Source organism: Callithrix jacchus, chromosome 16 (genome assembly GCF_049354715.1).
Source record: "Callithrix jacchus isolate 240 chromosome 16, calJac240_pri, whole genome shotgun sequence".
NCBI lineage: Eukaryota > Metazoa > Chordata > Mammalia > Primates > Cebidae > Callithrix > Callithrix jacchus.
In genome coordinates this window covers 9952182-9976131 of record NC_133517.1, presented here as the reverse complement: position 1 = coordinate 9976131, position 23950 = coordinate 9952182, and the positions used below count along the sequence as shown (strand labels likewise).

General features: G+C 42.9%; 10 non-coding genes across 10 annotated transcripts; 4 read left to right on the top strand and 6 right to left on the bottom strand.

Moving 5' to 3' along the window:
- Positions 1–3839: 3839 nt before the first annotated feature.
- LOC118151270 (U6 spliceosomal RNA) lies at positions 3840–3946 on the bottom strand. The gene has a single exon (XR_004739419.2). It is a non-coding gene; the product is annotated as a U6 spliceosomal RNA (small nuclear RNA).
- Positions 3947–4741: 795 nt separating this feature from the next.
- Positions 4742–4848, bottom strand: LOC118151271 (U6 spliceosomal RNA). Its single transcript, XR_004739420.1, has one exon. It is a non-coding gene; the product is annotated as a U6 spliceosomal RNA (small nuclear RNA).
- Positions 4849–7758: 2910 nt separating this feature from the next.
- Positions 7759–7864, bottom strand: LOC118151275 (U6 spliceosomal RNA). Its single transcript, XR_004739424.1, has one exon. It is a non-coding gene; the product is annotated as a U6 spliceosomal RNA (small nuclear RNA).
- A 795-nt stretch (positions 7865–8659) lies between these two features.
- Positions 8660–8766, bottom strand: LOC118151273 (U6 spliceosomal RNA). Its single transcript, XR_004739422.1, has one exon. It is a non-coding gene; the product is annotated as a U6 spliceosomal RNA (small nuclear RNA).
- A 1704-nt stretch (positions 8767–10470) lies between these two features.
- On the bottom strand, positions 10471–10577 carry LOC118151276 (U6 spliceosomal RNA). Its single transcript, XR_004739425.1, has one exon. It is a non-coding gene; the product is annotated as a U6 spliceosomal RNA (small nuclear RNA).
- Positions 10578–11363: 786 nt separating this feature from the next.
- Positions 11364–11468, bottom strand: LOC118151272 (U6 spliceosomal RNA). Its single transcript, XR_004739421.1, has one exon. It is a non-coding gene; the product is annotated as a U6 spliceosomal RNA (small nuclear RNA).
- A 6275-nt stretch (positions 11469–17743) lies between these two features.
- LOC118151279 (U6 spliceosomal RNA) lies at positions 17744–17850 on the top strand. Its single transcript, XR_004739428.1, has one exon. It is a non-coding gene; the product is annotated as a U6 spliceosomal RNA (small nuclear RNA).
- A 3457-nt stretch (positions 17851–21307) lies between these two features.
- Positions 21308–21414, top strand: LOC118151278 (U6 spliceosomal RNA). Its single transcript, XR_004739427.1, has one exon. It is a non-coding gene; the product is annotated as a U6 spliceosomal RNA (small nuclear RNA).
- Positions 21415–22236: 822 nt separating this feature from the next.
- On the top strand, positions 22237–22343 carry LOC118151277 (U6 spliceosomal RNA). The gene has a single exon (XR_004739426.1). It is a non-coding gene; the product is annotated as a U6 spliceosomal RNA (small nuclear RNA).
- Positions 22344–23157: 814 nt separating this feature from the next.
- Positions 23158–23264, top strand: LOC118151274 (U6 spliceosomal RNA). The gene has a single exon (XR_004739423.1). It is a non-coding gene; the product is annotated as a U6 spliceosomal RNA (small nuclear RNA).
- Positions 23265–23950: the final 686 nt, after the last annotated feature.

Genomic DNA, 23950 nt, shown 5'->3' with positions numbered 1-23950 from the left:
AATGGTGCCATCACAGCCTACTGCTGTCTCTACAGTCTGAGTTCAAGTCATTATTTCATCTCAGGTCCTGAGTAGCTGGGATTATAGGCATGTACTACCATTCCCCAGATAATTTTTTGCATTTAAGTAGAAAGGGGGTTTCACCATGTTGACCAGGTTGAGTAGCCAGGATTATAGGCATGTGTCACCATGCCCCAGAAAAGATTCGTATTTTACTAGAAAGAGGGTTTCACCATGTTGGCCAGGCTGATCTCAAACTTGATTTCAAGTCATCCCCCACCACAATCTCCCAAAGTTCTGGGATTACAGGCATGAGCCATCACATCCAGGCTGTTTAATAAGATTTTATTCAAGGCTGCTTCCATCTTTATCATGAGAGCCATTCTCTCTTTCATGTAATAAGAAATAGTTTAGAAACATATGTATTTCTTAAGAATTTTAAGTGATATAACTAATATTTTAAAGTATATATATATCTAATATTTTAAAGTATGTGTGTGTGTGTGTGTGTGTGTGTGTGTGTGTGTGTGTGAATGTATATATATATACATGCATATTGCCAGGCACTGGTAATTGCAACTACTCGGACGGCTGAGGCAGGAGAATTGTTCAAACCCAGGAGTCAGAGGTTGCACTGAGAAAATATTTCACCATTGCCCTAAAGCTATGGAGCTAAGAGCAAAATTTTATCTCAATACTATACTACTGCTGCTACTTATAATAATAATAATAACAGTAAAACAATTCTGACTTCAAATTCTTTTCAGTCAAAAGTTAAAGAGAGGGGTGTGGGGTTTAATAGGTTATCTCTACTGTGTGCCACCCAAGAGGCAAAAATTAACTTGTCTCATGACATAGCTGTTATATGGAAGGAAATAATTTCTTTTTAAGAAAACAAATTAAAAATGATTACTCATGTGAGGTGAAATATTCTCCTTTACAGTGCCAAAAATATCTATTATTAAGAGACCAAACAACCCTTAATAGATAAAAATTTATACTAAAATCTTGACTTCTCCTTGTTTCAGGGAAATCACAAAAATATACATTTTGAATTTTACTCCTGATTATTAAGTCATCGAGTGATTCTACCTACCAAAATTATATACCTAGGCCATCAAAAGGCTTAGAACATTGCATACAAAAATGAATAAAATCCATTATAGCTGTGATAACAAAAAATGGTAAATTCAATTGACAAAACCTGGAAATAGCTACAAATCTCTTTGTACTGATTACACAAATAGAGAAACCAAACAGTACGAAAGCACTTCTATCATTAAAAACTCTTACACAAATTTGGCTATTACTTAATATCTCCCAGGTTTATAGGGTATCTTGCAAGCCTTTTGGTCTCAGAGGGTTTAGTAAAGAAGCACGGCAAAAAGTTAGGTCATTCTGTAGGTGATCGAACCAATGGCCTAATAATAAGTTGTCAGGGATCAGAGTTAGTCTAAGGGAAATCAGATAACACTAAAATTTAGCCTTAAGCAGAAATCTTCCATTTCCTTAGGATCACTTTTACATCCCATGTGATTGCCAAGCTTTTTATGAAAAAATGCTAGATTGAAACTAACAAGACCTTTTGAAATGAATTTGAAAATTGAAGGTCTAATCTTACTATTTGGATAAATTATTTTCTCTCCGCTTATGTAACAATATACGTTGTAGTCCCACCAAAAGCACCAAGTAACAGTATCTTTTTTTCTGAGATTATATACAAAGATCTTTGTCTTATGTCCAAAAAATAAATAAGTAAATAAATAAGAAGCTCAGTCACAAAGATGAGATAAAAGCAAAGGAAAGAAGTACAAGAAAACTCTCTGCCAGTGAAAAGAAGGACCCAAATACGTTTTTCACTATGAGGCTGGTGCTATGGGTTATCAAAAACCATAAAGAGAATAAAATGTGCTTAGTCAATGGGCTGTTTTGAAGAATACGTGATTCAGTTTGACCCAGAATCTTGGCTTAACACTAATTAGACATCTTAGAAACTTTTTCCGGAAAAAAAAAGGGGGGCTGAAGTCCTAATTTATAGGAACGCTGCACACCTTTGGGTGTCATCCCTGCACGGCGGCCACACCGGCCTTCCGCGTATCATCCCAATTTTAATGTAGGTGCTGCCAAAAAGAGTGCATGCCATGCTCAGGTCAGCTTTTGTATTTTTTTTTGTTTTTATGTTTTTCATAGGGAGCGAGTTGCTCTGTGTTGTTCAAGGCCAGTCTCGAACTTGTGACCTCACGATCCACTCGCCTCGGCCTTCCAACGTGCTGGGATTATGGGCGTGAGCCGCCGAGCCCAACCCAAGCTTTCTTTTCATTTTAAAGATGGGGTTTCAACATTTTGGTCGGCCGATGTCGAAACCGTGACCTGGGGTGATCCGCCCACCTTGGTCTTCAAAGCATTTGGATGACAGGCTCACGTGAGCCACCATGCCCGGCCGGCTGATTTTATTGTTAAAAAAGAAATCAGAGAGACTGGGCTGGGCTCTGTGACTCATGCCAGCAATCCTAGCCCTTTGGGAGGCCGAGGTGGGCTGGTCACCTGAGGTCACGAGTTCGAGGTCAGCCTGGGCATCTCGGTGAAAACCCACATCATTTAAAAAAAGAGAAAGAGAAAAAGGAAAGAAATCAGAAAAACCAGTGTGTACAATTGTAAAAAAAAAAAAGAGGTGCCGGATGACTCCACCCTCCGCCCTGCTTTTCTTTATGATGTAGCGTTTCGCCCTTATCACCCAGGCTGGAGTGCAACAGTGCAAGCTTTGCTTATTCCAACATCTGCCTCCTCGGTTCAAGTGATTGTCCTGCCGCAGTCTCCCAAGGAGCTAATGTTGCAGGTGTCCTCCACACCACCAAGTCCAGCTAACATTTTTTTTTAATACTTCAGACCTATCTGTATTTGATTTCTACAAAACACCCACAACGGCAAATATATACCGAACACAGCACACCTTTGCATGTCGTCCTTGCGCGGCGGCCACACCGGCCTTCTGTGTATCATCCCAATTTTAATGTAGGTGCTGCCAAAAAGAGTGCATGCCATGCCCGGCTCCGCTTTTGTGTTTTTTTCTGATTTTATGTTTTTCATAGGGAGCAGGTTGTGCAGTGTCGTTCAAAGCCAGTCTCGAACCTGTGACCTCACGATCCACATGCCTCGGCCTTCCAAAGTGCTGGGATTACAGGCGTGAGCCAACGAGTCCAACCCCAGTTTTGTTTTCGTTTTAAAGACGAGGTTTCACCACGTTGGTCGGGCCGGTCTCGAGCCTGCAACCTCAGGTGATCTGCTCGCCTTGGTCTTCAAAGCTCTTGGATGACAGGCTCACGTGAGCCACCGTTCCTAGCCGGCCGACTTTATTGTTAAAAAAGAAATCCGAGGGACTGGGCCAGGCGCTGTGACCCAGGCCAGGAATCCTAGCACTTTGGGAAGCCGAGGTGGGCAGGTCACCTGAGGTCACGAGTTGGAGGTCAGCCTGGGCATCCCGGTGAAAACCCACCTCATTTAAAAAAAGAGAAAAAGAAAAAGAAAAAATATTAGACAGACTAGTGTGTACAATAGTGAAAAACGAGGTGCCAGATGACTCCACCTCCTGCCCTGCCTTTCTGTTTAATGCAGTGTTTCCCTCTTGTCACCCAGGCTGGAGTGCAATGGTGCAATCTTGGCTTATTGCAACATCTGCCTCCTCGGTTCAAGCAATTGTCCTGCCGCAGAGTCCCCAGGAGCTGAAGTTGCAGGTGTCCAGGCCACCATGTCCAGCTAACTTTCTGTGAGTATAATTTTTTTTATTTACCTCAAATCTATCTGTATTTGATTTATACAAAACAGCCACAACGGCAGAAAGTAAAAATATGGAATGCTGCACACCTTTGTGTGTCATTCTTGGGCAGTGGCCATGCCGGCCTTCTCTGTATTGTCCCAATTTTTGTATAGGTGCTGCCGAAGCGAGCACATGTTATGCCCGGCTCAGCTGTTTTGCTTTTTCTGTTTTTATTTTTTTTATAGGGAGCGGGTTGCGCTGCATTGTTCAAGGCCAGTCTCAAACCTGTGACCTCACGATCCGCTCACCTTGGCCTTCCAAAGTACTGGAATTACAGGCATGAGCCACCATACACAATCCAAGTTTTTTTTTTCTTTTTAAAGACCGGGTATCACCATGATGGTCAGACTGCTCTTGAACCTGCAGCTTCCAGTGGTCCGTCTGCCTTGGTCTTCAACGCGCTTGAATGACAGGCTCATGTCAGCCGCAGTGCCTGGCTGGCAGACTTTATTGTTGCAAAAGAAATCACAGAGACTGGGCCGGGCACTGTGACTCACGCCAGCAATCCTAGCTCTTTGTTAGGCTAGGTGGGCGGGTCACCTGAGGTCACAAGTTCAAGTTCAGCCTGGGCATCCCGGTCAAAACCCACCTTATTTACAAAAAGAGAAAGAAAGGAAATCAGACAGATCACTCTTACAATTGTAAAAAACGAGGTGCATGACTCCAGTCCCTGCCCCGCCTTTCTTTATGAGCTAGTGTTTCCCTCTTGTCACCCAGGCTAGAGTGCAATGGTCCGATCTTGGCTTATTGCAACATATGCCTGCTTGGTTCAAGCTATTTGTCCTACCGCAGCCCCCCAAGTAGCTTGGGTTGCAGGTGTCCACACCACCACGTATAGCTAAATTTCTGTTCTTTTTTTCTTTTGTACCACAAATCTATCTTTATTTGTTTTCTACCAAACAGCCACAAAGGCAAAAACAAAAACAAAAAAATATGGAATGCTTTACACCTTGGCGTGTCATCCCTGCATGGCGGCCATGCCCCCCTTCTGCGTATCGTCCCAATTTTAGTGTAGGTGCTGCCGAAGCGAGCACATGCCATGCCAGGCTCAGCTTTTTTATTTTTTTTGTTTTTATGTTTTTCATAGGAAGCAGGGTACGCTGTGTCATTCAAGGCCAGTCTCAAACCTCTGACCTCACGATCTGCTCACCTCAGCCTTCCAAAGTGCTGGGGTTATTGGCGTGAGCTGAGCCCAACCCAAGTTTTGTTTATGTTTTAAAGACGGGGGTTTCACCACGTTGGTGAGGCCTGTCTCCAACCCGCAACCTCGCATGATCCACCCGCCTTGGTCTTCACAGAGCTTGGATGACAGGCTCACTTGAGACACCGTGCCCGGCTGGCCGACTTTATTGTTAAAAAACAAATCTGAGGCCGGGCACGGTGGCTCAAGCCTGTAATCCCAGTACTTTGGAAGGCCGAGGCAGGTGGATCACGAGGTCAAGAGATCGAGACCATCCTGGTCAACATGGTGAAACCCCGTCTCTACTAAAAATATAAAAAATTAGCTGGGCATGGTGGTGCGTGCCTGAAATCCCAGCTGCTCAGGAGGCTGAGGCAGGAGAATTGCCTGAACCCAGGAGGCGGAGGTTGCAGTGAGCCGAGATCGCGCCATTGCACTCCAGCCTGGGTAACAAGAGCGAAACTCCGTCTCAGAAAAAAAAAAAAAAGAACAAATCCGAGAGACCGGGATGGGCGCTGTGACTCACGCCAGCAATCCTAGCACTTTGGGAGGCCGAGGTGGGCGGGTCACCTGAGGTCACAAGTTCAAGGTCAGCCTGGGCATCCCATTGAAAACCCACCTCATTTAATAAAAGAGAAAAAGAAAAAGAAAAGAAATCAGACAGAGCAGTGTATACAATTGTAAAAAACGTGCCGGATAACTTCACCCCCCCGCCCTGCCTTTCTTAATGATGTTGTGTTTCCCTCTTGTCACCCAGGCTGGAGTGCAATGGTGCAATCTTGGCTTATTGCAACATCTGCCTCCTCGGTACAAGCTATTGTCCTGTCGCAACCTTTCAAGGAGCTCGGGTTGCAGGGGTCCACACCACCACGTCCAGCTAACTTTCTCGTTTTTTTTTGTTGTTTGTTTTTTTTCTGTACCACAAATATGACTGTATTTGATTTCTACAAAACAGCCACGATGGCAAAAGAAATACAAAATGCTGCACATCTTTCCATGTCATCCTTCTGCAGCTGCCACACTGGACTTCCTGTATCGTCCCAATTTTAGTGTAGGTGCTGTCACAATTTTAGTGTAGGTGCCATGCCTGGCTCAGCTTTTTAAATTTTTTCTGTATTTATGTTTTTCATAGGGAGAGCATTGCGCTTCGTTGTTCAAGGCCAGTCTCGAAACTGTGACCTCATGGTCTGCTTGCCTCAACCTTCCAAAGTGCTGGGATTACTGGCATAAGTTACCCATCCCAACCTAAGTTTTGTTTTCATTTTAAAGACAGGGTTTCACCATGTTGGTCGGGCCAGTCTCGAACTTGGAACCTCGGGTGATATGCCCGCCTTGGTCTTCAAAGCACTTGGATGTCAGGCTCATGAGAGCCACCATGCCCTGCCGGCAGACTTTATTGTTAAAAAAGAAATTAGAGAGACTCACATCAGCAATCCTAGCATTTTGGGAATCCAAGGTGTGCTGGTCACCTGAGGTCACGAGTTCATTGTCAGCCTGGGCATCCCAGGGAAAGCCCACCTCATTTAAAAAAAAAAAGAAAAAGAAAAGAAATCAGTCAGATCAGTGTGTAAAATTTTAAAAAACGAGGTGCTGGATGACTCCGCCCCATGCCCCGCCTTTCTTTATGATGTAGCATTTTCCTCTTGTCACCCAGGCTGGAGTGCAATGGTGCGATCTTGACTTATTGCAAGATTTTCCTCCTCGGTTCAAGTGATTGTCCTGCCACAGCATCCCAAGTAGCTGGGGTTGCAGCTGTCCACACCACCACGTCCACTTAACTTTTTTGTTTGTTTGTTTGTTTTTTGTACCTCAAATCTATTTGTATTTGATTTCTACAATACAGCCACAACGGCAAAAATAAATGCGGAACGCTGCACACCTTTGCGTGTCATCATTGCACTGTGGCTATGTGGGCCTTCACCAGATCATCCCAATTTTAGTGTGGATGCTGCCGAAGAGGGCACATGCCATGCCCAGCTAAGCTTTTTAAATTTTTTTTGTTTTTATGTTTTTCACAGGGAGCAGGTTGCACTGTGACGTTGAAGGCTAGTCTCGAACCTGTGACCTCACAATCCACTTTCCTCGGCCTTCCAAAGTGCTGGAATTACAGGCGTAAGGCACTGAGCCCAACCTCAGTTTTGTTTCTGTTTTAAAGATGGGGTTTTGCCATGTTGGTCGGGCCGGTCTCAAACCCGCAACCTCAGGTGATCCACCCGCTTTGGTCTTCAAAGCGCTTGGATGACAGGCTCACATGAGCCACTGTGGCTGGCCAGCCAGGTTTATTGTTAAAAAAGAAATTAGAGAGACTGGGCCGGGTGCTGTGACTCACACCAGCAATCCTAACACTTTGGGAATCTGAGGTGTGCGGGTCACCTGAGGTCATGAGTTCGAGGTCAGCCAGGGCATCCTGGGGAAAATCCACCTCATTTTAAAAAAGAGAAAAAGGAAAAGAAATCAGACAGATCAGTGTGTACAATTGTAAAAAACGAGGTGCTGGATGACTCTGCCCCATGCCCCGCCTGACTTTATGATGTAGCGTTTTCCCCTTGTCACCCAGGCTGAAGTGCAATGGTGTGATCTTGGTGTATTGCAAGATTTTTCTCCTCGGTTCAAGCAATTGTCCTGCCACAGCCTCCCAAGTAGCTGGGGTTGCAGGTGTCCACACCACCATGTCCAGCTAACTTTCTGGGGGGTTTTTTTTGGTTTTCTTTTGTACCTCAAATTTATCTGTATTTGATTTCTACAAAACAGCCACAAAGGCCAAAAAAATGCGAAACGCTGCACACCTTTGCGTGTCATCATTGCGCGGGGCCACGCCAGCCTTCAGTGTATCATCCCAATTTTATTATAGGTCCTGCCGAAGCCAGCACATGCCACGCCCAGCTCGGCTTTTTTTTTTCTGTTTTTATGTTTTTTATAGGCAGCAGGTTGCACTGTGTCCTTCAAGGCCAATCAGGAACCTGTGACCTCACGATCCACTCACCTCGGTTTTCCAAAGTGCTGGGATAACAGACGTGAGGCCCCGAGCCCAACCTAAGTTTTGTTGTGGTTTTAAAGATGGGGTTTCACCGTATTGGTCAGGCTGATCTTGAACCCGCAACCTCGGGGGATCCGCTTGCCTTTGTCTTCAAAGCGCTTGGATGAGAGTCTCACATGAGTCACCGTGGCTGGCCGACTGACTTTATTATTTAAAAAAGAAATTAGAGAGACTGGGCCAGGCACTGTGACTCACGCCATCAATCCTAGCACTTTGGGAGGCTGAGGTGGGCAGGTCACCTGAGGTCACCAGTTCGAGGTCAGCCTGGTCATCCCAGGGAAAACCCAACTCATTTATAAAAAGAGAAAAAGAAAAAGAAAAGAAATCAGACAGAGCAGTGTGTACAGTTGTAAAAAACGAGGTGCCGGATGACTCCACGTCCTGCCCCACCTTTCTTTATGACATAGCGTTTCCCTCTTGTCACCCAGGCTGTAGTGCAAAGGTGCGATAATTGGCTTATTGCAACATCTGCCTTCTGGGTTCAAGCAATTTTCCTGCTGGTGCCTTCCAATTTCCTGGGGTTGCAGGTGTCCACACCACCATGTCCACTTAACTTATTTTTTGTTTGTGTTTTTGTAACTCAAATCTATCTGTATTTGATTTCTAAAACACAGCCACAATGGCAAAAAAAAATAAGGAATGCTGCACACCTTTGCATGTCATCGTGGCATGGCGGCCATGCTGGCCTTCTGTGTATTGTCCCAATTTCACTGTAGGTGCTGCTGAAGCAGGCACATGCCATGTCCGGCTCACCTTTTTAATTTTTATCTGTTTTTATGTTTTTCTTAGGGAGCAGGCTGCGCTGTGTCGTTCGAGGCCTGACTAGAACCTGTGACCTAACGATCTGCTCACCTCAGCCTTTGAAAGTGCTGGGATTACAGGCTTGAGACGCGGAGGCCAAACTAAGTTTTGTTTTTGTTTTAAAGATGGGGTTTCACCATGTTGATTGGGCCAGTCTTGAACCGGTAACCTCAGGTGATCCACCCTCCTTGGTCTTCAAAGCGCTTGGATGACAGTCTCATGTGAACCACTGTGCCCGGCCGGCTGACTTTATTGTTTTAAAAAAAAATCAGAGAGACTGGGCTGGGCACTGTGACTCATGCCAGCATTCTTAGCACTTTGGGAGGCCGAGGTGGGTGGGTCACCTGAGGTCACGATGTCAGCCTGGGCATCCCGGGGAAAACCAACCTCATTTAAAAAAGAGAAAAAGAAAAAAAAAAAGAAATCAGACAGATCAGTGTGTACTATTGTAAAAAACGTGGGGCCGCATGACTTCACACCTCACCCCACCTTTCTTTATGAGGTACTGTTTCCCTCTTCTCACCCAGGGTGGAGGGCAAAGGTGTGATCTTGGCTTGTTGCAACATCTGCCTCCCTGGTTCAAGTGATTGTCCTGCCACAGCCTCCCAAGTAGCTGGGGTGCAAGTGTCCACACCACCACGTCCAGGTAAATTTCTGTTTTTTTTTTTTTTGTACCTCAAATCTATCTGCATTTCATTTCTACAAATCAGCCACAATGGCAAAAAAAAATACAGAATACTGCAACCTTTTTGTGTCATCCTTGCACGGCGGCCATGCCATCCTACTGTTTATTGTCCCAATTTTAGTGTAGGTGCTTCCGAAGTGGTCACATGACATGCCCGGCTCAGATTTTTAATTTTTTTCTGTTTTTATGCTTTTCATAGAAAGTGGGTTTTTCTGTGTCTTTCAAGGACTGTCTTGAACCTGTGACCTTACGATCCACACACCTCAGCCTTCCAAAGTGCTAAGATTACAGGCATGAGGCACCGATCCCAACCTAAGTTTTGTTTTTCTTTTAAAGACGAGGTTTCACCATGTTCGTCGGGCCGGTCTCGAACACACAACCTCGGGTGATCCACCCACCTTGGTCTTCAAAGCGCTTGGATGACAGGTTCACGTGAGCAGCCATGCCCGAACGGCCAACTTTATTGTTATAAAAGAAATCACAGAGACTGCTCCAGGTGCTGTAACCCACGCCAGAAATCCTAGCAATTTGGGAGGCCGAGGTGGGAGGGTCACCTGAGGTCAGGAGTTCGAGGTCAGCCTGGGCATCCAGGGGAAAACCCACCTCATTTAAAAAAAGAGAAAAAGAAAAAGAAAAAGAATCAGACAGATCAGTGCATACAATTGTAAAAAACGAGGCGCCAGATAACTCCACCTCCTGCCCTGCCTTTCTTTTTAATGCAGTGTTTCCCTCTTGTCACCCAGGCTGGAGTGCAGTGGTGCGATCTTGGCTTATTGCAACATCTGCCTCCTCAGTTCAAGCGATTGTCCTTCCACAGCCTCACAAGTAGCTGGGGTTACTGGTGTCCACACCGCCACGTCCAGCTACCTTTCTGTTTTATTTTTTATTTTTGTATGTCAAAACTATCTGTATTTGATTTCTACAAAACAGCTAAAATGGCAAAAAAAAAAAAAAAAAATACGAAACGCTGCACACCTTTGCATGTCATTCTTGCTCAGCGGCCACACCAGCCTTCTGTGTATCATCCTAATTTTAGTGTAGGTGCTGCGGAAGTGGACACGTGCATGACCAGCTCAGCTTTTATTTTTTTCTGTTATGTTTTTCATAGGGAGCAGGTTGTGCTGTTTCGTGCAAGGCCAGTCTCGAATCTATGACCTCATGATCCGCTCACCTCAGCCTTCTAAAGTGCTGGGATTACAGGCATGAGGCGCCGAGCACAACCTATGTTTTGTTTTCATTTTAAAGATGGAGTTTCACCCTGCTGGTCTGGCCACTCTTGAAGCCATAACCTCGGGTGATCCTCCCGCCTTGGTCTTTAAAGCGCTTGGATGACAGGTTCACATGAGCCACCATGCCCAGCTGGCCGACTTTATTGTTAAGAAAGAAATCAGAGAGACTGGGCCAGGTACTGTGACTCATGCCAGCAATCCTAGCACTTTGGGAGGACAAGGTGGGCAGGTCACCTGAGGTCACGAGTTCAAGGTCAGCCTGAACATTTTGGGGAAACCCCAAATTATTTAAAAAAGGAGAAAAAGAAAAAGAAAAGAAATCAGACAGATCAGTGTGCACAATTGTATAAAACAAGGTGCCAGATGACTCCCACCGCTCCCCGCCTTTTTTTATGACGTAGCATTTCCCTCTTGTCACCCAGGCTGGAGTGCAGTGGTGCAATGTGGGCTTCTTGCAACCTCTGCCTCCTCAGTTCAAGCAATTGTCCTATGGCAGCCTCCCAAGTAGCTGGGGTTTCAGCTGTCCACACCACCACGTCCAGCTAACTTTCTTGTTTTTTTTTTTTGTACCTCAAATTTGTCTATATTTGATTTCTACAAAACAGCCACAATGCCAGAAAAATACAAAACGCTGCACACCTTTGTGTGTCACCCTTGCACAGCGGCCATGCAGGACTTCTGTGTATCCTCCCAATATTACTGTAGGTGCAGCCAAAGTGAGCATATTCCATGCCTGGCTCAGCTTTTTTATTTTTTTCTGTTTTTATGTTTTTTATACGGAGCAGGTTGCACTCTGTCGTTTAAGGCCAGTCTCCAACCTGTGACCTTAAGATCCGCTCATTGAAGTCAGTCATGAAAAATCTAATATTCAGTAATAAAAATCAGAGATACTCTATTTATGAAAATGCTTTGCAATGTGTGAATTAATGTAACAGAATTTAACCTTTGCTTTTATTAACATTTTGAAACATCTATGTGGAATCAGGAAAGGGACATTATAGAGTCCATTAAGGCCTATGGTAAAAAGCTGAATATCCCGTGATAAAAACTAGAAACAACTATCTGGGAATATGCTTTGCAATGTGTGGATTCAGCTCACAGATTTAAACCTTTGTTTTCATTCAGCAATTTGGGAACACTTTTTTGGAGATTCTAGGGTGGGATATTTCAGAGCCGATTTAGACCTATGAATCCCATGATGAAAAGTATAAAAAAGCTATCTTTACAAATGCTTTGCCATGTATGTCTCCAGTTCACAGAGTTGAAGAATTGTTTTGATTCAGCAGGTTGGAAAAACTGTTTTTATACAATCTAAAATGAAATGTTTCAAAGCCCACTGAGGCCTATTGTGAAAAACCAAATATCCCATGATAAAAACTGGAAACAAGCTATCTGTGAAAATGCTTTTTGATATGTGGATTTAGCCCAAATTTTTGAAGCTTTGTTTTGGTTCAGCAGGTTGGAAATGCTGATTTGTAGACTCTATAAGGGACAAGCATTCTATAAACATGTTTTGCAATATGTAGAGTCACCCTATGGCTTTGAACTTTCGTTTGGATTCAGCAGGATGAAAACACTCTTTTTGTAGAATGTAAGATAATACATTTTGAAGCTTCTTGAGGCCTCTTGTGAAGGACTGAATCTTTTTTGATTAAAAACAAGAAAATATATATCTGTGAAAATGTTTTGGGATGTGTGGATTCAGCTCACGGAGTTTAACAATTGTTTTGATTCAGAATGTTGGGAACACTCTCTTTGAAAAATTTAGGAAATAACATTTCAGAGCCCATTGAGTCCTTTGATTAAAAATCAAATATCCCACCATTAAAACCAAAAAAACAAAAACTCTGAGAATGCTTTTTGATATGGGGATTCACCTCGTACATTTAAACTTCTGCTTTAATTCTGGAGGTTGCAAACACTCTTCTTGTGGAACCTAAGAACTGTTATAAAGGCCTATGGTGAAAAACCGAGTATTCCATGTTAAAAACAAGAGAGAAGTTATTTGTGAAAATGATTTGTGATGTGTGCATTAAGCTCACAGAATCGATCCTTTGTTTTTATTCAGCTGATCAGAAACACTCTTTTGGTAGAATCCAGGAACAACAATATTTCAGATCCCATTGAGACATATGATGAAAAGCCGAATTCTCCACAATAAAAAATTGAAAAGAAGCTATCTGTGAAAAATACTTTATGATGTGCTAATTCAGTTTACAGTGCTAAATGTTTGTTTTCCTACAGAATGTCTGAAATATTTTTTTTGGACAATTTATATAGCGACATTTCAGAGCTCATAGAGGCCTATGGCAAAAAACAGAATAACCCGTGATAAAAACTAGAAACAAGTGATCTGGGAAAGTGCTTTGCAATGTGTGGATTAAATTCACAGAAATGAACGTTGGCTTTTATTCAGCAGGTTGGAATCACTGTTTTTATACAATCTAAAAAGAAATGTTTCAAAGCCCACTGAGGCCTATTGTGAAAAATCAAATATCCCATGATAAAAACTGGAAACAAGCTATCTGTGAAAATGCTTTGTGATATGTGGATTCAACCCAAATTTTTGCAGCTTTTTTTTGGTTCAGCAGGTTGAAAACCCTGTTTTTGTAGAGTCTATAAAGGCACAAGCATTCCACAAAAATGCTTTGCAATATGTAGAGTCAGCCTATGACTTTGAACTTTTGTTTCGATTCAGCAGGTTGAAAACACTCTTTTTGTAGAATCTAAGATAATACATTTTCAAGCTTATTGAGGCTTCTGGTGAAAGACTGAATATATTGTGATTAAAAACTAGAAAATATATATCTGTTAAAATGTATTGGGATGTGTGGATTCAGCTTACAGAGTCGAATATTTTTTTGATTCAGAATGTTGGAAAAATTCTCTTTTTAAAATTAAAAAAAAAAAAAAAAAACATTTCAGAGCCCATTGAGTCCTGTGGATAAAAACCAAATATCCCACAATGAAAACTAAAAAAAATACTCTGACAACAATTATTTTTAATGTGGGGATTCAGCTCGTACAATCGAACTTTTGTTTTAATTCTGGAGGTTACAAACTTCCTGTGGAATCTAAGAAGCTATATAAAGTCTTATGGTGAAAAACCGAGTATTCCACGTTAAAAACAAGAGACAAGCTATCTGTGAAAATGCTTTGTGATGTGTGCATTTAGGTCACAGAGTCGATAATTTGTTTTTATTCAGCTGGTCATAAACACTCTTTTTGTAGAATCTAGCAACAACATTTCAGATCCCATTGAGACATATGATGAAAAGCCGAATTGCCAGCAATGAAAACCAAAGAGAAGCTATCTGTGAAAAATACTTTGTGACATGCAGATTCAGCTCACAGTTTTCAACGTTTGTTTTCATACAGAATATCTGAAATACTCTTTCTGGAGAACGTACAAAGTGCCATTTCAGAGCCCATAGAGGCCTATGGCAAAAAACAGAATATACCGTGATAAAAACTAGAAACACGCAATCTGAAAAAATGCTTTTTGAGGTATGGATTCAGCTTACAGAATTGAATGTGTGTTTTCATTTGGAAGTTTGGAAACACTTTCCTTGTAAAATTCAGGAGGGTGCATTTCAGAGCCCATTGAGTCCTATAGATAAAAATCAAATATTCCAAAATAAAAACTAAAAAAAAGTACTATGAAAATGCTTTGTGATGCAGGGTTTCAGCTCATACAGTCGAAACTTTGTTTTGATTTTGTAGGTTGAAAACACTCTTCTTGTGGAATCTAAGAAGGGATATCGAGGCCTATGATGAAAAAAATAATATTCCAGGTTAAAAACAAAAAATAAGGTATCTATGAAAATGCTTTGTGATGTTTGCCTTAAGCACACAAAGTCGATCCTTTGTTTTTATTCAGCTGGTTGGAAACACTATTTGTAGAATCTAGCAACAACATTTCAGATCCCTTTGAGACGTATGATGAAAAACCGTATACACCACGATGAAAACTAAAAAGAAGCTATCTGTGAAAAATGCTTCGTGACGTGCATATTCAACTCATAGTGTTAAACGTTTGTTTTCATAAAGAATGTCTGAAATACTCTTTTTGTGGAATCTAAAGGGACATTTCACAGCCTTTAGAGGCCTATGGTGCAAAACAGAATATATCATGATACACAACTAGAAACAAAAACTAGAAAATACATATCTGTTAAAATGTTTTAGAATGTGTGGATTAAGCATACAGAGTTTAACATTTGTTTTGATTCAGAATGTTAGAAACACTCTGTTTGTAAAATTCAGGGAAAAAAAACACTTCAGAGCCCATTAAGTCGTATGGATAAAAACCAAATATCCCACAATGAAAACTAAAAGAAAACTACTCTGAAAATGCTTTCTGATGTGCGGAGTCAGCTTGTACAGTCAAACTTCTCTTTCAGTTCTGGAGGTTGCAAACTCTTTTTTTGTGGAATCTAAAAAGCGATGTAAAGACCTATGGTGAAAAAACGAGTATTCCACGTTAAAAACAAGAGAGAAGCTATCTGTGAAAATGCTTTCCATTGTGTGCGTTTAGCTTAAAGAATCGATCCTTAGTTTTTATTCAGCTGATAGGAAACACTCTTTTTGTAGAATCTAGCAACACCATTTCAGAGCTTATTGAGACGTATGATGGAAAGCTGAATTCCCACAATGAAAACTAAAAAGAAGCTATTTGTGAAAAATTCTTTGCAATGTGCAGATTCAGCTCAGAGTGTTAAACATTTGTTTTCATACAGAATGTCTGAAATACTCTTTTCAGACCATTTATAAAGTGTCATTTCAGAGCTCATAGAGGCCTATAATAAAAAATAGAATATCCTGTGATATAAACTAGAAACAAGTGATCTGGGTAAATGCTTTGCAATATGTGGATTAAGTTCACAGAAGTGAACGTTGGGTTTTATTCCGTAGATTGGAAGCACTCTGTTTTGTAGAATCTAGAAAAAGACTTTTGAATGTTGATTGAGGAATATAGGTGAAAAACAAAATATGTTGTGATAAAACTTAGAAACTAGCTATCTGTGAAAATGCTTTTTGATATGTGAATTCAACTTAGAGTTGAACATGTGGTTTGATTTGGAAGTTTGGAAACACTTACTTTGTAGAATTCAGGAGGGAGAATTTCAGAGCCCATTGAGTCCTATGGTTTAAAATCAAATATCTAAAATGAAAACTAAAAAGAAAAGTACTCTGAAAATGCTTTGTGATGTGGGGATTCAGCTCATACAGTCGAACCTTGGTTTTGATTCTGGAGGTTGCAATCACTCTTCTTGTGGAATCTAAGAAGCGATAGACAGGTCTTTCATGAAAAACAAAATATTCCACGTTAAAAACAAGAGAGGAGCTATCTGTGAAAATGCTTTGTGATGTGTGCATTAAGCTAACAGAGTCTATCCTTTGTTTCTATTCAGGTGGTTGGAAACACTCTTTTTGTAGAATCTAGCAACAACATTTCAGATCCCATTGAAACATTTGATAAAATGCCAAATTCCCCACAATGAAATCTAAAATGAAGCTATCTGTGAAAAATACTTTGCGACGTGCAGATTCAGCTCACAGTGTTAAACGTTGGTTGTCATACAGAAAGTCTGGAATACTCTTTTTGGAGAATTTATAAAGTGACATTTCAGAGCCCAGAGAGGCTTATGGCAAAAAACAGAATATCCCGTGATAAAAACTAGAAACAAGCAATCTGAAAAAATGCTTTGCAATGTGTGGACTAAGTTCACAGAGGTGAACCTTAGTTTTTATTCAGCAGGTTGGAAGCACACTGTTTTTTAGAATGTAGAAAAAGACATTTGAATGCTCATTGAGGAATATAGGCGAAAAACCACATATGTGGGGCTACAAATGAACTGAAATTACTGTCAACTAAATGCATGAAGGATTAATTTGGCTTCTTAGCCAACCAAAAGGGTGACTGTAGTTTCTTTAAATCCCTCTCACTCTACACAATAATTTAGGCTTGGTTGTAATTTATTTAAAATGTATTAAGACTGTGCCACTGTTAAAAAGCTCTTACGAGAAATTAGTTTTTACAATGAAAGTAAACTTAAGCAAAAATTTGCATTTAAAAAAACAAAGAAGCTGAGCCAGGCATGGCATCTGCTCGCTTTGGCAGCACATACACTAAAATTGGGACCATACACAGAAAGCGGGTGTGGCCACCACGCAAGGACAACACACAAAGGTGTGCAGCATTCCGTATATATATATTTTGCCATTGTGGCTGTTTTGTAGTAATCAAATACAGATAGATTTGAGGTACAAAAAAAAAGTTAGCTGGACGTGGTGGTGTGGACACCTGCAACCCCAGCTTCTTGGTGGGCTGCGAGAGGACAACTGCTTGAACCAAGGAGGCACATGTTGCAATAAGCCTATATCCTACCATTGCACTCCATCCTGGGTGACAGGAGGGAAACACTTCGTCATAAAGAAATGCGGGACTGGGGGTGGATTCATCCAGCACTTCGTTTTTCACAATAGTACACACTGATCTGATTTTTTTTTCTTTTTCTTTTTCTCTTTTTTTAAAGAAGTTGGGTTTTCACCAGGATGCCCAGGCTGTCTTTGAACCTGTGACCTCAGGTGACCCGCCCACCTCAGCCTCCCAAACTGCTAAGATTGCTGGCGTGAGTCACAGCGCCAGGCCCAGTCTCTGATTTTTTTTTTTAAAGTAAGTTGGCCAGTGGGACACGGGGGCTCACGTGAGCCTGTCATCCAAGCACTTTAAAGACCAAGATGGCGGATCACCCAAGGTTGTTGGTTCGAGACCAGCCCGACCAACACGGTGAAACCCTGTCTTTAAAACAAAAACAGAACTTAGATTGGGCTCAGCAGCTCACTCCTGTAATCCTAGCACCTTGGAATGCCTACGTGAGTGAATCGGGAGGTCACAGGTTTGAGACTGGCCTTGAACGACACAGCACAACTTGCTCCCTCTAAGAAACATAAGAGCAGAAAAAAAATTAAAAAACTAAGCCATGCATGGCATGTGCTCACTTTGGCAGCACCTACACTAAATTTGGGATGATACACAGAAGGCAGGCGTGGCCGCTGTGCAAGGATGACCCTCAAAAGTTTGCAGCATTCTGGAATTTTTTTTGCCATTGTGGCTGTTTTGTAGAAATAAAATACAGATACATTTGGGGTTAAAAAAAAGTTAGCTAGATGTGGTGGTGTGGACACCTGCAACCCCAGCTACTTGGTGGGCTGTCACAGAATAATCCCTTGAACCAAGGAGGCACATGTTGCAGTAAGCCAAGAACCCACCTTTGCACTCCAGCATGGGTGACAAGAGGGAAACATTACATCATAAAGAAAGGTGGGTTCAAGGGTAGAGTCATCCATCACCTGGATTTTTACAATTGTACACACTGATCTGTGTGATTTCTTTTTTTCTTTTTCTCTTTTTTTAAAGGAGGTGGGTTTTCACAGTGATGCCCAGGCTGACCTTAAGCCCGTGACTTCAGGTGACACGCCCACCTCAGCTTCCCAAAGTGCTAGGATTGCTGGCGTGAGTCACAGCACCCGGCCCAGTCATTCTGATTTCTTTTTTTAACAATAAAGTCGGCTGGCTGGGCACGAGGGGGCTCACTTGAGCCTGTTATCCAAGCGCTTTGAAGACCAAGGTGGGTGGATCACCTGAGGTTGTGGATTGGAGACCACCCCGACCATGACAGTGAAAGCCCGTCTTTAAAACAGAAACACAACTTAGCTTGGGCTCGGCGGCTCACGCCTGTAATCCTAGCACTTTGCAAGGCTGAGGCAAGCAGATCCTGAGGTCACGTTCGAGACTGGCCTTGAATGACACAGCACAACCCGCTCCTTATAAAAAACATACAAGCAAAAAAAAATTTAAAAAGCTGAGCCGGGCATGGCATTGCTCTCTTCGGCAGTACCTACACTAAAATTGGGACGATACACAGAACGCTGCAAAGGTGTGCAACGTTCTGTATTTTTTTTTTTTTTTTTTTTTTTTGCCATTGTGGCTGTTTTGTAGAAATCAAATACAGATACATTTGAGGCACAGGAAAAAAAAACCCAAAATGTTAGCTGGTTGTGGTGGGGTGGACACCTGCAACTCCAGCTACATTTTGGGCTGTGCAGGACAATTGCTTGAACCAATGAGGCACATGTTGCAATAAGCCAAGATCCTACCTTTGCACTCCAGCATGGGTGACAAGAGGGAAACACTACATCATAAAGAAAGGCTGGGCCAGGGGTGGAGTCATCTGGCACCTCGTTTTTTACAACTGTACACTCTGATCTGTCTGATTTCTCTCTTTTTCTTTTTCTCTTTTTTTAAAGGAGGTGGGTTTTCACCGGGATGCCCAGGCTGACCTCCAACCCGTGACCTCTGGTGACCCGCCCACCTGGGCATCCCAAAGTGCTGGATTTCTGGCATGAGTTGCAGCTCCCAGCCCAGTCTCTCTTATTTTTTTTTTAACCATAAAGATGGCTGGCCAGGTGCAGGGGATCACGTGAGCCTGTCATCCAAGCCCTTTGAAGACCAAGTCGGGCGGATCACCCAAGGTGGCGGGTTCGAGACTAGCCCTACCAACACACTAAAATTTCATCTTTAAATCAAAAACACAACTTAGGTTGGGCTCGGTGGCTTACGCTGCAATCCTAGCACTTTGGAAGGCCTAGGCGAGCAGATTGTGAGGTCACAGGTTTGAGACTGGCCTGGAATGACAATGCACAACCCGCTCCCTATAAAAAACATAAACGCAGAAAAAAAAAAAGCTGAGCCGGGCATGGCATGTGCTCACTTCAGCAGCACCTACAATAAAATTGGGACGATACACAGAATGCGGGCCTGGCTGCCATGCAAGGACAACATGCAAACGTGTGCAGCGTTTTGTATTTTTTGTTGTTGTGACTGTTTTGTAGAAATCAAATACAGATAGATTTGAGGTACAAAAAAGAAAAAAAAAGTTTGCTGGACGTGGTGTTGTGGACAACTGCAACCCCAGGTACTTGGGGGGCCTGCGGTAGGACAATTGCTTGAACCGAGGAGGCACATGTTGCAATAAGCCAAGATCCCACCATTGCACTTCAGCCAGGGTGACAAGACGAAAACATTACATCATAAGGAAAGGCAGGGCCAGGAGTGGAGTCATCCAGCGCCCCGATTTTTACAATTGTACACACTTATCTGCCTGATTTCTTTTTCTTTTTCTCTCTTTTTTAAAGAAGATGGGTTTTCACTGGGATGCCCAGGCTGACCTCGAAGTTGTGACCTCAGGTGATGCACCCACCTCGGCCTCCCAAAGTGCAAGGATTGCTGGCGTGAGTCACAGCGCCTGGCCCAGTCTCTCGGATTTCTTTTTTAACAATAATCTTGGATGGCCGGGCATGGTGGCTCACGTGAGCCTGTAATCAAAGCCCTTTGAATACCAATGTGGGTGGATCACCTGAGGTTGTGGGTTCGAGACCGGTCCGACCAACGTGGTAAAACCTCATCTTTAAAATGAAAACAAAACTTGGGTTGGGCAAGGCAGCTCACGCCTCTAATCCCAGCACTTTAGAATGCCAAGGCAAGTGGATTATAAGGTCACAGGTTCAAGACTGGCCATGAATGACACAGCGCAACCCGCTCCCTATGAAAAACATAAAAACAGAAAAAAAAATACAAAACCTGAGCCGGGCATGGCATGTACTCTTTGGCAGCACCTATGCTAATATTGGGACGATACCCAGAAAGCCAGTGTGAGCAGTGCACAAGCATGAAACGGCAAGGTGTGCAGCATTCCATATTTTTGTTTTTTTGCCGTTGTGGCTGTTTCTTATAAATCAATTACAGATCGATTTGAGGGACAGAAAAAAAAATAAACAGAAATTTGCTGGATGTGGTGGTGTGGACACCTACAACCCTAGCTTCTTGGGAGGCTGTGACAGGACAATCGCTAGAACTGAGGAGGCAGATGTTGCAATAAGCCAAGATCGCTCCATTGCACTCCAGCCTGGGTGACAAAAGGGAAACACTACATCATAAAGAAAGGTGGAACGGGGATGGAATCATCCAGGACCTCATTTTTTACAATTGTACACACTGTTCTCTCTGATTTCTTTTCTTTTTCTTTTTATCTTTTTTTAAATGAGGTGGATTTCACTGGGATGCCCAGGCTGACCTCGAACACGTGACCTCAGGTGACCCTTCCCCCACTTTGGCCTCCCAAAGTGCTGGGATTGCAGGCATGAGTCACAGCCCTAGCCCAGTCTCTTGGATTATTTTTGTAACAATAAATTTGGCAAGCGGGGCACGGTGTCTCACGTGAGCCTGTCATCCAAGCCCTTTGAATACCAAGGTGGGCAAATCACCAGAGTTTGCAAGTTCAAGACCAGCTTGACCAACGTGTTGAAACCCCGTCTTTAAATCAAAAACAAAACTTGGGTTGGGCTCGGCAGCTTACGTCTGTAATCACAGCACTTTGGAATGCCGAGACAAGTGGATGGTGAGGTCGACACTGGCCTTGAATGACACAGCGCAACCCACTCCCTATGAGAAACATAAAAACAGAAAAAAATTAAAAAGTTGAGATGGGCATGGCATGTGCTCGCTTCGGCAGCACCTAATCTAAAATTGGGACGATACGCAGAAGGCCAGCATGGCCACCATGCAAGAATGACATGCCAAGGTGTGCAGCGTTTTGTATTTTTTTTTTTTTTTGCTGTTGTGGCTGTTTGGTAGAAATCAAATACAGATAGATTTCACGTACAGAATAAATAAATAAATAAATATAAATAAATACAGAGAAAGTTAGCTATACATGGTGGTGTGGACACCTGCAACTCCAGCTCCTTGGGAGGCTGAGGCAGGACGATCGCTTGAACTGAGGAGGCAGATGTTGCAATAAGCCAAGATCGCACCATTGCACTCCAGCCTGGGTGAAAAGAGGGAAACACTACTTCATAAAGAAAGGTGAGGCTGGGGGTGGAGTGTTCTGGCACCTCGTTTTTTACAATTGTACACATTGGTCTGTCTGATTTCCTTTCTTTTTATTTTTCTCTTTTTTTTAAATGAGGTGGATTTTCACCGGGATGCTCAGGCTGACCTTGAACTCGTGACATCAGGTGACCCGCCCACCTTGGCCTCCCAAAGTGCTGGATTGCTGGCGTGAGTAACAGCACCTGGCCCAGTCTCTCAGATTTCTTTTTTAACAATAAAGTGTGCCAGCTGGGCATGGTGGCTCACGTGAGCCTGTCATCCAAGCGCTTTGAAGACCAAGGAGGGCAGATCACTGGAGGATGCGGGTTCGAGACTGGCCCGACCAACGAGGTGAAACCTTGTTTTTAATATGAGAACAAAACTTGCGTTCGGCTTGGCGGCTCACGCCTGTAATCCCAGCACTTTGGAAGGCCGAGGCAAGTGGATCCTGAGGTCACAGGTTCGAGACTTGCCTTGAATGACACAACCGGCTGTGTGCAACTGGCTCCCTAAGAAAAACATAAAAAATTAAAAAGCTGAGCCGCACATGGCATGTGCTCGCTTCGGTAGCACCTACACTAAATTTGGGACAATACACAGAAGGCCAGCATGGCCGCCGCACAAGGATGACATGCCAAGGTGTGCAGCATTCTGTTTTTTTTTTTTTTTTTTTTTTTTGCCATTCTGGTTGTTTGGTAGAAATCCAATATAGATAGATTTGAGGTAGAGAAAAAAAATAATTAAATAAACAGAACGTTAGCTGGACGTGGTGGTGTGGACACCTGCAACCAGTTTTTTGAGAGGCTGCGGCAGGAAAATTGCTTCAACAGAAAAAGCAGATTTTGCAATAATCCAAGATCGCACTGTTGCACTACAGCCTGGGTGACAAGAGGGAAATATTACATCATAGAGAAAGGCGGGGCGGAAGCTGGAGTCATCCAGCACCTCGTTTTTACAATTATGCACACTGGTATGTCTGATTTCTTTACTTTTTCTTTTTCTCTTTTTTTAAATGAGGTGGGTTTTCACTGGGATGCCCAGGCTGACCTCGAACTCATGACCTCAGGTGATCCGCCCACCCCAGCGTCCCAAAGGGCTAGGATTGCTGGCGTAAATCACAGCACCCAGTCCAGTCTCTCGGATTTCTTTTTTAACAATAAAGTCTGCTGGCCAGGCACGGTGGCTCACATGAGCCTGTCATCCAAGTGCTTTGAAGACCAAGGCAGATGGATCACCCAAGGTTGTGGGTTCAAGACCAGCCCGACCAAGGTGGTGAAACCCTGTCTTTAAAATGAAAACAAAACTTGGATTGGGCTCGGCAACTCACACCTGTAATCTCAGCACTTTGGCAGGCCAAGGTGAGTGGATCATGAGATGACAGGTTCGAGACTGGCCTTGAAAGACAGAGCACCACCTGCTCCCTATGAAAAACATAAAAACAGAGAAAAATAAAAAAGCTGAGCCGAGCATGGCATGTGCTCGCTTCAGCAGCACCTATGCTAAAATTGTGATGATACACAGAAGGCTGTCGTGGCTGCTGAGCAAGGATGACATGCCAAGGTGTGCAGCATTCCGTATTGTTTTATTTTTGCCTTTCTGGCTGTTTGGTAGAAATAAAATACAGATAGATTTGAGGCATATAAATAAATAAATAAATAATAAAGAGAAAGTTAGCTGGACGTGGTGTTGTGGAAACCTGCAACCCCAGCTCCTTGGGAGGCTGCGGCAGTACTATCGCTTGAACCCAGGAGGCAGGTGTTGCAATAAGCCAAGTGCGCACCATTGCACTCCAGCCATAGGCTGACTCTACATATTGCAAAGCATTTTTATAGAATGCTTGTCCCTTTATAGATTCTACAAAAATGGGGTTTCCAACCTACTGAACCAAAACAAAGCTTAAAAAATTTGGGCTGAAATCACATATCACAAAGCATTTTCATAGATTGCTTCTTTCCGGATTTTATTATGGGATATTTGGTTTTTCACCATAGGCCTCAGTGGACTTTGAAATATTTCTTCTTAGATTCTATAAAAACAGTTTTTCCAACCTGCTGAATCAAACAATTCTTGAACTCTGTGAACTGGTGCCATCCTTGGCAAAGCATTTGTAAAGATAGCTTGTTTATAGTTTTCACCATGGGATTCATAGGCTTCAATTGGCTCTGAAATATCCCACCCTAGAACCTCCAAAAATGTGTTTCCAAACTGCTGAATCAAAGCAAAGATTCAAATCTTTGAGCTGAATCCACACATTGCAAAGCATATTCA